The sequence below is a fragment of the Rhyacophila brunnea genome, unplaced genomic scaffold, assembly GCF_057557595.1.
Source record: "Rhyacophila brunnea isolate RB1 unplaced genomic scaffold, BYU_Rbru_1.0 scaffold_14, whole genome shotgun sequence".
NCBI lineage: Eukaryota > Metazoa > Arthropoda > Insecta > Trichoptera > Rhyacophilidae > Rhyacophila > Rhyacophila brunnea.
The window spans coordinates 5,944,653-5,960,311 of record NW_028232796.1 but is presented as its reverse complement, the minus strand read 5'-3'; positions in this window follow the sequence as shown (position 1 = coordinate 5,960,311).

The following is a 15,659-nucleotide window of genomic DNA, read 5'->3' as shown; positions in this document are numbered from 1 at the left end:
AAAAAGGTTAAAAAAAACACTGATCCAGCGGTTGTCTACTCGCCTACTACTACAATGTTACGCAAAACAAATATTTTGTAAAAAAAAAAAGTATAAATAAAAACAATTAATCTTCGATCGACAATATAATATTGTCAATTTGTTTCTTAATAAGTATATTACGTATGACTGAGTTCACTTCTAGAATCAAACGATGTTAAATAATTTTCGGTTCCATTTTAAGCGATGTTAACTTGGAGTTCACCGCATTACCAATTCGGTAACCACAATCATAACTGAAACTATTGCTATATTTGAAACAATATTTTTTGATTACGGACCATACTGTGATGCACTAATATTAGATTAGTTGTGAACGCTGTATTTTTGGATTCTTTAAATTTTAAATAAATATCGCTTTCTATTGTTGCGTATGTGAGTATTATTCTCCATGAAACTGATCGTACGTATATTATGCCCTCATAAAATGAATAGCCTTAACTCACAATTTTGTCACACTTCAGTAAAGATGGCAACTGGATAGATAACATGTTTAGTCCTATGCATGTTTCATGACAAGCACCCTCTACGTTTTGACAACAGTATAGTCAGAAGTTTTATCATATGAGCGTTTTCATTTTAAAACCGTAGAACCATCATTATTTATCTTGTATATTGTTTAATATTATTTGTTTTAAAATAACATGATTTCTATACCTCTATTTTATTTATACCGCTATTTGACTATTACTGTAGTTGGTGATTATCAATCTCACTGAATAATCAGTATAATAATATGGTAAATTAAGTCTTTAATTTATTACAGCTTTTGCTATTCCACTATCATTTTGTCGTTTCAAAGTTAAAATATGTTACATGATGAAGAATACTGAAAGATTTATTATCATAAAATTATATGCATTATAATTTTGAAAGCTCTTCTGAAAAAATATATTATAATGAATAGAAAAAATCTTTTTGAAAACAGTAACAGCTTAGCATAATGGTCAATGTGCGTGGACGCGATACCTGAGATATGCAGATTCGATTCTTGCAGTGTCTTACTTTTTTCAAAAATATTTTTTCTATTACAATACATTTTTAGCATAATACCTATTGATATTCACAAATATAATTTATTAACCTAGCAGTTTGGTTTTTGCTTGACACTGCATGTTGTGTTAAGTTATCGTTTTATCTATTATATTTTTAATTGTCGTATTTTTTCAAAAAAGATTTTCTATATTGGTTATTTATTTTCTCAGAAGTGTTTTCAAAATTATGTATATTCAATAAAAAGAATGTTACATTCTTAAATCTTGTGAATTATTCGTTGAATAAAAAAAATAGTTAATTGAAAATTATTATCAAGTTCAAGTAAGTTACAACCTTAAATCTTGGAGTGATCTGTGACGTCGGTTAGTACAAAAGCCCAACGCCAATAGTAGCTAAATTTGGAAAGCGCTTTAGTGAGTATTAAAATCCATTAGTAAAATTTGTCGCAATTAAGTATGACTCCTTTAGCATAGCGGTTCTATGTGCATGGGCGTAATACCCGAGAGATGCAGGTTCGATTCCTGCAGAGTGTCTTACTTTTTCCAAAAAGATTTTTTCTATTGGTTATAATATATTTTCTCAGTGTTTTTCAAAATTATATTTATGTTCAATAATTAGAATAGTACATTCTTAAATCTTGTTAATTATTCGTTGAATAAAAAAATAATTAATTAAAAATATGCAGGCATATTAAAAAACGAAGAAAGCTCAAATTGATCTAAAATATGTACTATATTTATTTGAAATATTGTTTCAAGATTAAACACATCAAAAAAACAGACTTTCTTGAAAAGCTTAATAAGGTAAGTTCTTGCGGAGCTTTACATTTTAAACAACGTTCTATCTGCGTGGTAGATGTTAAGATATTTTTTTTTTAATTTTTAACCGTACCTATTTCCTATTATGAGATGCCAGTTACAAGCGTTGTTCGACTCATTATCGTGCTGCAAGAAAATCTAGATTCAGTGATTCTATAACGTACTCAAAATATATTGTTAATGTGGTTTTTATGTGTGTTTGCGTATATTTCTTGTTTGAGCCAATTTCCTTTAATACCCCCTCCAAACAATCACATACCATGCCTATCCATAAAGCTCACCAGCAGCTACCAGGCATTATTGCCAAATCGATCAAAGCAAGGCTCACAATAAACAACAGTCAAACAATAATAATTTAATTCAAGTAAAACAAATAAACACCAAAAATACATAGCAACTGCGTGCGCTTATGTAGAACATGCACTGCATGCAACGTGACAGTGTGTACGTGATTGACTTTGGAACAAGGAATGCTGGACTTCCTCTGCTCACTATCGACAAGGTTAGTGCCCGGAGTTTCCAAGTCCACCTTACATCTCCGAACAACCCACCATACTAATAGGATACCGATCCTAATAGGATCATATAGGCCTCCAAAAAGTGCATGTTTGTATTAACAGATTTTGTTTTTATGAGAAATGGATGTCAGGCACTTGCTCAACCTATAAGGTCCATACTCTGACTCAAATACAAATTGTAAAATAATATGTGTACTTGCCAGACCCAGGATTTGAACCTGGGACCCACGATGCTATTATATAGGCCAACATTTGAGCCGCACGGCCATCCTAGAGTCAACTAATCGATCGATCAATATTACTGTCCATTTAAATATTGCCACTCGTATATTGTAATTAGTATTATTAAACTGATTCTCGTATATTTTAGTATTTGTTCAAACAAAGATAAGTATTTCTAATGAAACATAATCCTGAAAATACGAATTTCCGAATTTCAAAATTCAACCGGATTCCGAAATGAAAAACTCTGGGCTGACCTTCAAAGTTTACATTGGATGTATCTGCCCAGTCTTATATTGCCCTACAGTAAACCATAATAATTAACTATGTTAAGTATCTACATCTAACTTACATCTAGGTACAATATAAAAAATGTTAACTCAATTGAAATTTTAAACTTTCGAGTGTACAGAAAAAGAACAATAAATACTCTCTCTCACACACTTTATTTTAACTTCAGCATTCAGGATTTATTCCTTAAATTAGCATCTAAGCCGCGACCTTTACGAATACAAAACATACAACCTATTTTAGAATTTTCATGATAAACATGTTTTCCCAGACATTTTTAAAGAGAAGTAAATTATTTTCAACCAGCGTTTCCCAAAATTATAACACAGAGTTGTGAAGATTGTTGAATCTCAAGGAAAGATTTTTAAACTGTAGGTATTTAATAATACTATTATGTAGGTACTCGACAGGAATTGCGTTCTCGTATATGTACTAATTTTAGTTTTAAATAAAATACACATTGCCTCTCCCTTCTTAGACCATTCGGTTGTTAACCGCCATCCAGGTATCTCTATCTCTTTCTCTTTCTTCAGTCAGTCACAATTATTAGTATCTCGGCATCCCTCTTGACCTTGTCTACCCTTATTTTCTAAGGACGGATTCTCATCTCTGCTTTTTTAATTCTCCAGTCCCGTTTATCCTTTCTGTAAATATTTTTATTGCACGTCAATTTTCTCGTGTCAAGATTATATACCAGGGATGGGCATACATGATGTCAACGGAAACCACATTCAGGATTTTCATATATATAAAGAGCCACACCATAGTTACGTTATCACGTAGTATTAAAAACAATAATTCAAATTTAATTTAATTAAAAGAAAATTATTAGTTATTAATTAATTAATTTAAAGACAAACTCGCGAAAATACAATTATATTCGGGGAAAATAAAATACTTATATTTTTATCAAGATATATTGGGAACCGCATTTAACGGCCCACGTGCTCCGCGTAGGTCAAAATAGAGCTTTTATAGTATTTTCAAAGCGTGATCCTGGACATTTCTTAAACGTTGTAGATAATCTATTTATATAATTGTAAAGCCTTATTATCATTATAATAGTGAAATATTTACGATAAAAAATTATATTGATAATCTCTGTGATCCCAAATTTGACAAGATTAAGGCATTTTATTATTCAAAAAATGGGAAATATTAACGCATTCGAAGATAATTCTAAAGATATTGATTATAAGCTATGTCTTTGACCATTCAAACATTCTACAAATAATAATTGTTTTATAATAATTATTGAACTAAGGTAGTAATTTTTTGAAATAAGCCATTTCTATTGGCATTTAACTGTGGTTAAGCTACAACATACAGACGTAGCCATAAATTGATAAACTATAACTGAAGTAGGGAGTAAGATCATGTTAACGCGCGTGTTTGAACATGTACCTAACCGAAAAAAAAATCTTTTTTTTAAAGGTTTTAAACCCATCGAAGAGCCGCATTTGCCTACGTCTGTTATACAACATGCTTTTATTTATTATAAGACGCTATTATCCACACTAAAATATTAATATGCATTAATATTAAGTTACAATAAAAGCGAATATTTGTATTTTATTATAATATTTTCTTTTCATAATCATTCAACGCGTGAAATTTTTCTCGGGGCTTATTGTTCATATTTCTTTTGTTCGCAAACCATTCTTTAGCTTCTCAAATTCTGTTTATCGCAAGAAAATAAATATTGTCTTCGAACATTATCTAAACATATTTTTATGAATACAATGAAAATGATACTGTCTTTGACGGTATCAATTTATCTATATTTAAAAATATTGAAGATACAATACCATATTATTATAAACGCTTATTTAGAGGTTTTCTTAGAATTTTGAAAGTTAGGTAATTCTTATTTATAGCGGTTGTTTTTAACAATGTATGTATTTATTTAAACTATTTGAATGCAATAATCTAATATATAAAAATTAATAATTGTTTGTTTGTTTGTTTGTTCGTATTTTATGCGCTGCCATACCGTTCATCCGATTGCAATAAAACTTTGTCAACTTATTGCTTGCACTTGCGCAAAGAGTATAGGCTATACTAATATATAAAAATGAATGTCTGTCTGTCTGTCTGTCCCATATGCGTTCCTATACCATTCATCCGATTGCAATAAAATTTTGGTAAGTGGTTGTATGCACATCCATGAAGGTTTTTGAATTAGAAAAATCATCATCTTCTTCTTCTTCTTCATTCTATTTTCTTTTATTCATGTGGTTTCTATACCATTCATACGATTGCGATGAAACTTTCATCAGTTGTTGTGGTAACACCCATAAAGGTTTCTGAATAAAATTATTACAACCATCTTCTTCTTCTTCTTCATTCTATCTTCTTTTATTCGTATGGTCCGTCATTCATCCGATTGCGATGAAAATTTCGCCAGTGATTGTGCCAACACCCGCGAAGGTTTCTGAATTTGTACAACCATCTTCTTCTTGTTCTTCTTCAATTGATAAATTAACTAAACCTATATACTCGTACATTGAAATATGTATGCATATTAAAAGTTCGCAATCGAGACATAGACTTGGTATTCGATGGAGGGCGATAAGGTGCTGCATTATATCCCTACTGGTCTACTGAGTCAACGCCCAGATATTAAAGGAATAGTATACTAGAATACTTGAGATTATTGAGATGTCACTTTATCGGTATTAGATAAGGAATTTATAGGTTGATTACATTATCTACCAATAATGATATTTTAAGACGTTCAATAAGCTACACAAAACGTATAGCTACTCTCAAGCAATAAGAGAGGGAAGAGTAATTCTATTATACTACTTAACAACACAACTATCGTAGGTTGGTCAATTTTCAAGGCACTGGTGATCTGTTACGACTGGCCTAGAGTGGAGATATGTATTGCAATTTGGTCGCCAACCTTCTATAGACGATGAAACCAAACGAAAAGATTAAAACAAACGCATTTATGTTTTAAATGTTTACCTACTGATAACTTTTATACTTAGCAATTTTTTATGTAATGATGTGTGCCCTATATCAATGTGAATGGTCGCCAGCCGTACTTTATTTCAGTATAATATGTTGTTTTGACGAATTCGTAGCTCAGACTGAGAGACACGTAGGTATATCAAATAATATAAAATGAAACACATTTAAATGTGCGTATAATATGTCACTTGTTAGAATAGAATAATGATGTATTCAACTATGTATGAATTTGAAATAGTATTAGTCAATGTAGTTCAATAAATAACTATCAATTATATATTTACCAATTACCAATATTGGTTATGGCTACAACATGATACATAATATCAATAGCCTAAATTGAACTATAAATAATTTTCAGAAGGTATTATATCAATTAATATATAATTTTGAAAGCTCATTCAGCTTAAGTAATTTACATACCTTACTAATAATAATTTATTACCGTTTTATTAATAAGGGTTGGAAACTATAAACGATATTACTATCCAAATATTAGTCGTATTTTATCATATCTATTTAGATGTAGTAAATAAAAAAATGAATTAAAAACCAATTCCAATTATTTATAATGTTGAATACATTGTATTATATAGCAACTGTTTTCTTTTTTTTAAGAAACGAATCGCACAACAACCGTGTCGATGGCATGGTAAAAATGACCGCATTTTTAATTTATATTCTCTCTAAGGCATAAAGCCCACCGAAAAAGCGCTCGACGCGCTCACTACTGAGTAGGCCCCCTCCCACCCGCGCATTACCCTTCACCTATGTAATAAGGGGCCCAAGAAGCACAAAATAATTATTATTATCAGCGTCTCTCATAACAAAGCAATAAAAATATTATATTATTTCAGGGCTTGTAATTAATATTCACGATGACATTATTCTACCAGCGAAATATCGGACACGCAATAAAATTAAACAATGAGCTCTCTGTTATTAAATAATGGCTTCTCGCCCGTCGATCGACGACGCTTCCAGAGCGTGATTTTGCTCGCCGCGTTCAATGAATGGACTGCATTGTATTTTCGTTCATTCGTATCGCCGAAAAGCCAAAAAACAATGACTCATGGGGCGGGCGCGCATAGTGCGTCGTCAAATCCAGTGTGCGCTGGCGTATTTGATTACGTTGTATTTTCAATGATTTACGCGCCACTTGTGAAATTTTGCGCTAGAGCCTCACTTGCTGCGTTAAGTGGGTTTTACGCCTAACACCCACGGTAGCCGCGCGGCTTAAGCATTGGCCTTTGGCATCGAGGGTCCCAGGTTCGAATCCTGGGTCTGGTGAGTACACATATTGTTTTTAAAATTATGTATGAGCCAGAGTATGGACCTAATAGGTTGAGCAAGTAGCTTACATCAATTTCTAGTAAAACACAAAATCTGTTAATACAAATCTTCACTCTGTGGAGGCCCATAATGATCCTATTAGGATCGGACATGGTCGAAAAAAAAAATTAGATTAGCTCTGATATTATGGTCATATCCGTTACTTGACGGAATTAGGAAATGTTACTGAAACATTTTTAAAACCAAACGTTATCGATGTCATCTTAATGCAAAAAAGAGTCAGAAAGTCTGCGTATGCCATAGCGTCATATATTGCAAAAAATATAATTAATCTAAATATACACTATTAATTCTTAGTAAAATGTAAATAAAACAAAACAAGTCGCTGTAACAAACGCTGTAAACAAAACACTGTCGGGTAAAAAATAAGCACAAAGCCCATAGAAGACGGTCAAAATAATATAATGTAAACTAATACCGCAGACCACACCGAGTGGCTCGGTCGTACAAAGTGCCGAAGCTATGTTAGGCGCCTATCACACCACTCGTCCACTTTTTTTGTTATTAGTTTGTAGAGGTTTTCTATAACCCTACAGTTGACATGTTATTGTCTATGGTCATTTACAGACCCATAGACAATGACGCAAACGGAAATGAAATAGTTGTCATTGAGCCATTCTATAACGTAGTCGACACGCGCCACTATTCCGTGTCTCTCACCATATCGTCGCTTAAGAAACAACACCGCGGAAGTCAATTAATTAAAATTTTCAGGGGCAAACAAAAACATTTTTTCAACTAAACACAAAAAAAAATAAGTTAAAAGGTATCAATTTTCAATTTTTTGAGACGGTTTTTGTTTGCCCCTGAAGATTTTAATTAATTGACTTCCGCGGTGTTGTTTCTTAAGCGACGATATCTAAATTACAAGGTATAAATTAAACCTTTCAACTCAAACTAAAATCAATGTGACTTATGTGTATAATGTGTCCTAGTGCCGTGTTATCTAAACATTATAACTATGAAATAAAATCAAAAAAATACCAACTCGCGTACTATTCAACTCTGCCCGAACATATTATTTTATTCACGCTCAAGCAACGATCTGAACATAAACTTAACATCGGGAGTAAGAATGACACTACGTTCAATCGTTTCTTCGTGGTCAGTTTTCAGATACAATAATATATACTCACAATTTTCCAATTTAACAATGTTCATTCCACAATTCTTCGCCACATATTGAAAAAATATTTTCGCTAAGGGTGACTGTTTTCATTTGTAATGTGTATTTTTATGGATAGTTTTATATTTATCAAAGCCGTTTCGTGTAAATTTATAATTATTTTTAAATGTTATGTAACAAATTTTAAATATGATTTCATAAGGAGTAGACAATGATTTATATGTGCACAAAAACAGCTTAGAAAAATGTGAAACAATCCATAAAAATGCCGTTACATATTATTATCATTTCAATTTTTTTCAATAATTGCGACTAAGATTTTTGGAATTGAATAATTAATTGTAGATGAAGAATGACCTTGACTCAAATAAATTTATGAACATCCTACGTATATAAACGAGGGCTTTAGAAACAAAAACGGCATTTTCCATTTTCGTAAAATATTGGCAGAGTAACAAACTTATGAATTATCTTATTTCTTTCTTTAAAAGGACTTTATAATTTTTAATTTTTTTTCAAAAATTATATGAAAATGGTTACCATCATTTTTATTTCCTAAGCCCTAGAATATAAAAAAATACTTCTTACATAATTTGATTTTATTTGAATTGAAAGTATCATTATTAAAATTATAATGATAAATAGTAATAAAAAAAAAACAAAAGGTTGAAGTATGTACGAGTTATCTAACTACCAATTAATTCTGGATATTAAGAGAATATAAATTGTACCACGCGAATAATATTTTCATTCTTGTACAATAAATTAACAACACTGTAGTACAAAGACCTTGATGCTTTTTATTTATTGCGTATTATTAAGGCGAAAGAAAAACAGTGGAAAGCAACAAAGGATTAGCCGTTCTTTGAATCCGACCAACTACATCAATCAGACAGGCCACAACTCTAACTGCCTCCGTGCGAAACAGCCCTACGCCCAGGACTTAGGAAACTTTGGCACCCTTTGTTTGTTTTGGTTTGACATTTATTTCAGTACGTATTGTCATTCATAAGTAAACGAGGGTACCTACTATATTTTATATAGACAATGGGGTCAATAAACTGATAATAAATCGAAATAATGATGTTGACGTCGAAAGGGATAATTATTTATATATCATTTTGAATACCTCGAGAAGATACTTTTTTGAAACATATTGATACGAACGATATTCGAACCTGCGTTTATAAAATTTTGGGTGATGTGCTTTAAGATTTAAGCCAGTGCTGTTTAAACTGAGCGCCACGGCGCCCTAGGGCACCACGACCAATACCCAAGGACGACAAGCTATTTTTAAAAAATAATTTAGGCATTCTAATGATACATCTTACTAGTTTATAACCTTCAACATTTCCTATCATGAAATAAAATTGCTTTTGAATATCACGTATCTTCCTATCAAGTGGTTTTAAAAATACTTTCAGGGAGATACTAAGAAGATATATATATATAGATATAAGATCTCACTGATACGAGGTTTGCTGCATTAACATCTTGTGTATTTAAATAGAATGTTAACGTTTCTTCAAGGTGGAAAATTAAAAAATATACATTTAAATATCATAATTTTAAAAATCTTAGCGTATATGTGTCTATAATTCCAAAATAGTGAATTATAATTAGCTAGTTAATGACTTTGCATGATATTTAAGATTATAAATAATATGGGGCAGTACTTTTTTTAGGTGTACTACTGGGAATCGTAACTAAATTGATTCCAATATTTCAGAAACTGCGTGGATAATTAATAGTAAGTTCGCTCATTCCACTAATATTTTTCTTTGAGTAAAAAAAATTCAGATATAAAGAGTGTCACGAGAATAAAAAGTTTGAGCACCACCGTTTTCATTAATAAACAGGACACTAACTATGTATTAAGGTGATATGTCAAAATTCAGTTAATATTATTACTTTCGTGATTTTGGCTCAAGGTAATTTTAATTTGACTCCTGGACTGCGTCAGAATCTATCTCCACAAAATATAGTTTTACGTTTAACGGGGCCACACAGTACTATAAACATGGGTCAGAATACGACTTTTTTAATTTTTTAATGACTCTATCGATCTGAAACAGTCAGTTATAGATTTATTAATTCTGCGATTTTCATATACAGATTTAAAAAAATATATATGTACATGTCATTGATGTACTTTTTAAGATAAATTGAACATAAACATTGCATTGCGTTTTGGTCAGAGGGGTAGAGTCTCAATACTTCATTATATTTTAGTGCTATATAGCATATTGAGGATTTTATTAAACTATGCGATGTAATATACGTGTATAAAAAATGCCATTTGATAAATATAAAGTCACATCGAAAGTTTTCACAGCTCAAAGACGCTATTTAATTTTTGATCGTAGATTATGATTTATCTATTTTATTATTAGTTTTAATAACAAAAAAAATCATCAATTTTGGCACCTCTGCTTTGTAGGTTCTCCCTAAAATTACCATTACTCTTCATTAATATCCGTTTCCACTTTTCGTTTCACTTTAACTTCTTTACCGGGAGTGAAATTTTAGTAACGCAATTCAAAAGAACGGGTTGAAAATTCGTATCAACCAACCAACTTGGCATGGCTAATTTAGTGGCTTTGCGATTTGTGAGAATCACTGATACTTTGTCAATGACAGTCAAAAATGCGTCTCAGAAACGCTCAATATCAAACTTCCGAGAGGTAATAAATTATTGAGAGTAAACTTGATATTCTTTATATAAGTAAGTAAGTAATGAAATTTATTCTTTAATTATTTTTGAGACTTATTAAAACTGAATACACAACATTTAAGAAAGTTGTTTTCTGATGTGAAGCATTGAAGCCTGTCATGCCCCAGGATAGTGCCACGTTTCACGCCTGCCGCTATATGAAACTTGCACCGCATAGATTGCTTTTGTAGTAGGTACCACTGCGGGTTGAATAAGAATTGACCAAAGATTGAACCCATGAGGTTATGTCACAATAATATGGACTATCACACTGTCTGTCAGCGTCGGGAACACATGTCCCATTCATGTGAAGTATCTCTTTATGACTAATTCAGTGCATTTATTTATCCAATACAATTCATTTTTACAAAGTTTTTATTAGATCGGATTCTTGTTTGTCCAGTACAAATCTTGCAATCGATTTTTAACTAACTTCCCAACTAGCTAGACATTTGATACTTTTAGAATATATCAGAACACGATGCCAATGCATTCTTTAAATACTTTTAGCCATCTTTAAGCAGAATTGAATTCATTTTCAGTTAATTCTGTTTTGTATGGAAAGTTATTTCAGAAAAATCTGTAAAAAGTAAAAGACTATTATTTGTTGCTAAGGGAGTGGTCCTAGCAACTAAATTATTAATATATACGTGCGTTACTATGGAAATCAAAATGAAATGACATTTCAGTATTCTATATTATTTTTTATTTGTTTGTTTGTTTTTTATTTACTTCATAAGTTAAGTTTGAGCATATTGAGCATAATAATTTAACAGAAAATTTAAAAACGTTGTATATAAAAAGTTCTTTTATCTTGTAATTATTTGTAATAACATACATATGGAGTTCTATATTCTCCGCTTAAGAGTAAAAGTAGTAATTTAATCTTGTCATGACAGCTCAAAAAATTTAGAAAGCGTGTAGTGGTAAATTGAGTGTAGCGTGCTTCGCAGTAGCTTTGTACCTGTCAATGGTCATATTGACAGGGTGGAAACGGATATAAAATAATGTGTCCATACACTGTACCGCCTCATATAATATCTGGCCCATGTACATAGGATGTCACACATTACATATAAACTGACATTCGGAAAGCTGGACGGCAAACGAAGAACAGGTTCGATTGTACGAAATGGAGGGACAGTGTCGAGCTAATTAATTTTTTAAATGATATTATGTTATTTTTAATCGGACGAGTACATAGAGAGGCCATATATGTATAAATATAAATCCGTGTAAGTATTCTTTGCAAAAAATCGTTTAACACAACCTACACTTTGTAGAATCGTATAATGCTTCACTTAGGGTAGAACATGACAATAATTTACTTTACTTAATTAATGTCTCACTTATATTGAGTATATCGACAATATTTATAATATAAAGCTCTACTTACTTCTTTTTTTTTTGACCATGTCCGATCCTAATAGGATCATATGGGCCTCCACAGAGTAGAAGTTTGTATTAACAGTTTTTTTTGTTTTTTACAAGAAATGGATGTTAGCCACTTGCTCAACCTATTAAGTCCATACCCTGACTCACACACAAATTGAAAAACAATATGTGCACTTGCCAGACCCAGGATTCGAACCTGAGATCCACGGCGTGATAGTTCAACGCTTAAGCCGCGCGGCCACCGTGGGTACTCTTGGGCAGCGGCGGCTCCTCTAATACCATGCAAGTGCTACGCACCGCCTGCATTTTTGAAAACACCGCTCAACTTTTCATTGTTATACATATGTGTATCACTTACTTCGCGAAGTAGAACATGTAGAAGTATTATGAACACTCCGCTCGTGGGCGCAAAGCGATTGCGATCCAAATAGATTTTCAGTTTGCACAGGATTACAATGAGGTCATTGTATATTTCTTAAACCGTGGTCCAATGTTCCTGTAGTAGCGTTTTGTGTAGCATTTTTTTACACACTTTATGATCGGCGCACGAAATTATGACTGTAGAAACAAAAACGCCAGTTTCTGTTTTACAACAATGTTGACAAGTTAATTTTTAACATTTTTATATTTAAAATTTAATGAATCGCCAACAATTTACGAAACTACGAACCACCGCATTTATTTCTAAACCACTCAAATAAATTCAATGTAATAAAATTAAAAAAAGACACAACAGCACTACATGAGTAGTAGGTCATAGCTGAATATAAAATAAGAACGATAATATAAGAGAAACATACTTTTAATGCCATATAAATACATCAGAAATAAAACTGAGTTCAAATGAACGTTGATTTACAATATAAATATTACTCGTGTAATGTTAGTTCATTTTTTAATTTCACATAAATTAATAATAATGTGAGATTTAAAAAATAAACATACTGCTTTACACTTTTAACAAAGTGAATTATCCAGACGTTTGGCTGACGCATTGTTCCGAGCGTAAAGCCATAAACGGTGACATTTATATTTCTTTATTGATCTAAAATTATTCTACGTGTTCAAAAACTTTTTTAAGAAATAGAATAAATAAACAAAGACATATTTAATTTACCTTTTGAGAAGTTCGACGTTCAGTCATTTTACACTAAAATATTATCTTAGCTTATGGTCTTTACGACCTCTACGTGGCTAAGACACGTGTTCCTGATGCCGCCAAAGAGTGTGACACTTCTTACCCTTATGGCACAGCTCCAAGGGTTCCGTTGCCATGGCCGGCCCTCCCTCACCCTGCAGCGGTGCCACATAAGCGACCTACGTGCTGCAGGTCTGACATGGCGGGAGGCGCAAGAGTTGGCGATGGACCGAGGGAAGTGGCGCGAACTTGTGCTTTCCCTATGTTCCAATGCTGGGTCGTGACAGGATGAAAGAAGAAGATCTTCTCTTTATAGAAGGTAAGCCATTGCGCACTACCAGAAAATGCTATTTTGAAGACCACCGGCCGCCACTGCTCTTGGGCTCTACTTAATAATTAATGTAAACATTTTTGACAACTCTGAAGTAACTCAAATATAAATCGTCTTAGAATCTAGAAGCTTTTTTTAAGCACTTTCTATATTCAGTATTAATTGTTCCTCAATTGTACTTTTTCTTAATAAAATCCTTTTTCGATATCCCGCGTTTTCTTTTGAGGTCTCTTCAGATCCTTTGACGCGAAACTACTCTGCTCGATGCTAATTCTAAAATTTACTGGCCGAGCAAAGCGCCTTAGTGAAAATCATTCGTCTACCCTCATCGGATATTACTGATTTGAACTCGGCCAATGCCCGTGAAACTGCCTTTCTAAAAGCCTTGAAAATTCTTTGTAGCGCAAGCCGGTAGTAATTCCGATAATCAAGAAGTAAAAACCAAAAAACCAAAAATAGTTGGCTTTATCGTCATAATTTTAAATGCAACATGAACAAAGCCACTAAAACAAGGCCCCGACATATTATTATTATGTAAATTAAAATGAGTTCAGAAAGTTTCTGTAATTTAAATCTACAACGATTTTTTTTATTGAAAATATTGATACAATAAGATGTGATATAATTTCGCACTATATATATTACCCATTCTTATTTTTATAATCTCTTATCCAGGGTCAATGAACATTAGGTTGATACTTGCTTTATCAGAATAGTTTGACACGAAATGCACCGTCTTTTTCTATAGATACCGTCGATGTGACCTTGTTAATGCTGTAAGTACTTTCTCTCATAATATAACCAAGATACAACATTTTTATAAAATATATAAAGCCTATATATTATTATCCTACATAAAGCTCTTCGGTCTTTTTTCCATTCGTATAAGGATGTTAACGTTTTCTCAGTCAGTTAGTTGAAATAATTTTGATGACAACCACGTCATTTCTTTGTGGTGTTTCTTTGTTAAAAAATCACTTATGTGAAAGATGTTGAGTACATATTCTGCTATATGATTTATCGGTAAAAAGTATAAGAAGTTTCAGTTTGTCTTAGAACTATTTTAAATGCAACAAAAAATCCTAACACAGTGTTTCACGGTTAATAAGAAAATTATATGACGTGTGGTTCCCTTTTCCTTCACTCTCACGTTGAATAAGATTTTTTTAATATCGTTAAATTATCCTAAAAGAATATTTGTTTATTCGATTCCATATAATCAGAAGATTTGAGTATATTAGATTATCATTATTGAAAATATATAATTTTTTAAATGACTGAAAAAGTCATCACCCAGATAACACAATGATGGACCCCTCCAAACCAACCCGCCTTGCACTACATTCAATCTTAATCGAGCATATCAAGAGGAGGCATCAGCGGTTTTTTTCGCCTGGTAATGTCTCAGGACTAGTTACTTAAGACAAAGGTCGCCATATACACAAGTGTGCTTTGACCAAGTTTATAACAGAGACTTAATTTAATAAAAAGTACCCACGAGAGATAGGAACATAGATAATTACAGACAAATGAATCTAAACAATTATCAAAAACAAAGCTAAAATAATTTGGATTTACAAAACTATGTGAAAAGATCTTTACGTCTGCATTACGACGTGAGAAGATGACGTGCGGGTTGATTCTCACTCTCTCAGTCAGCCTTTTTTCTAGAATTTTTCCAATATATAATATATAATATATATATTTAATTATTTAATATAGTTATTTCAATTAATAGTT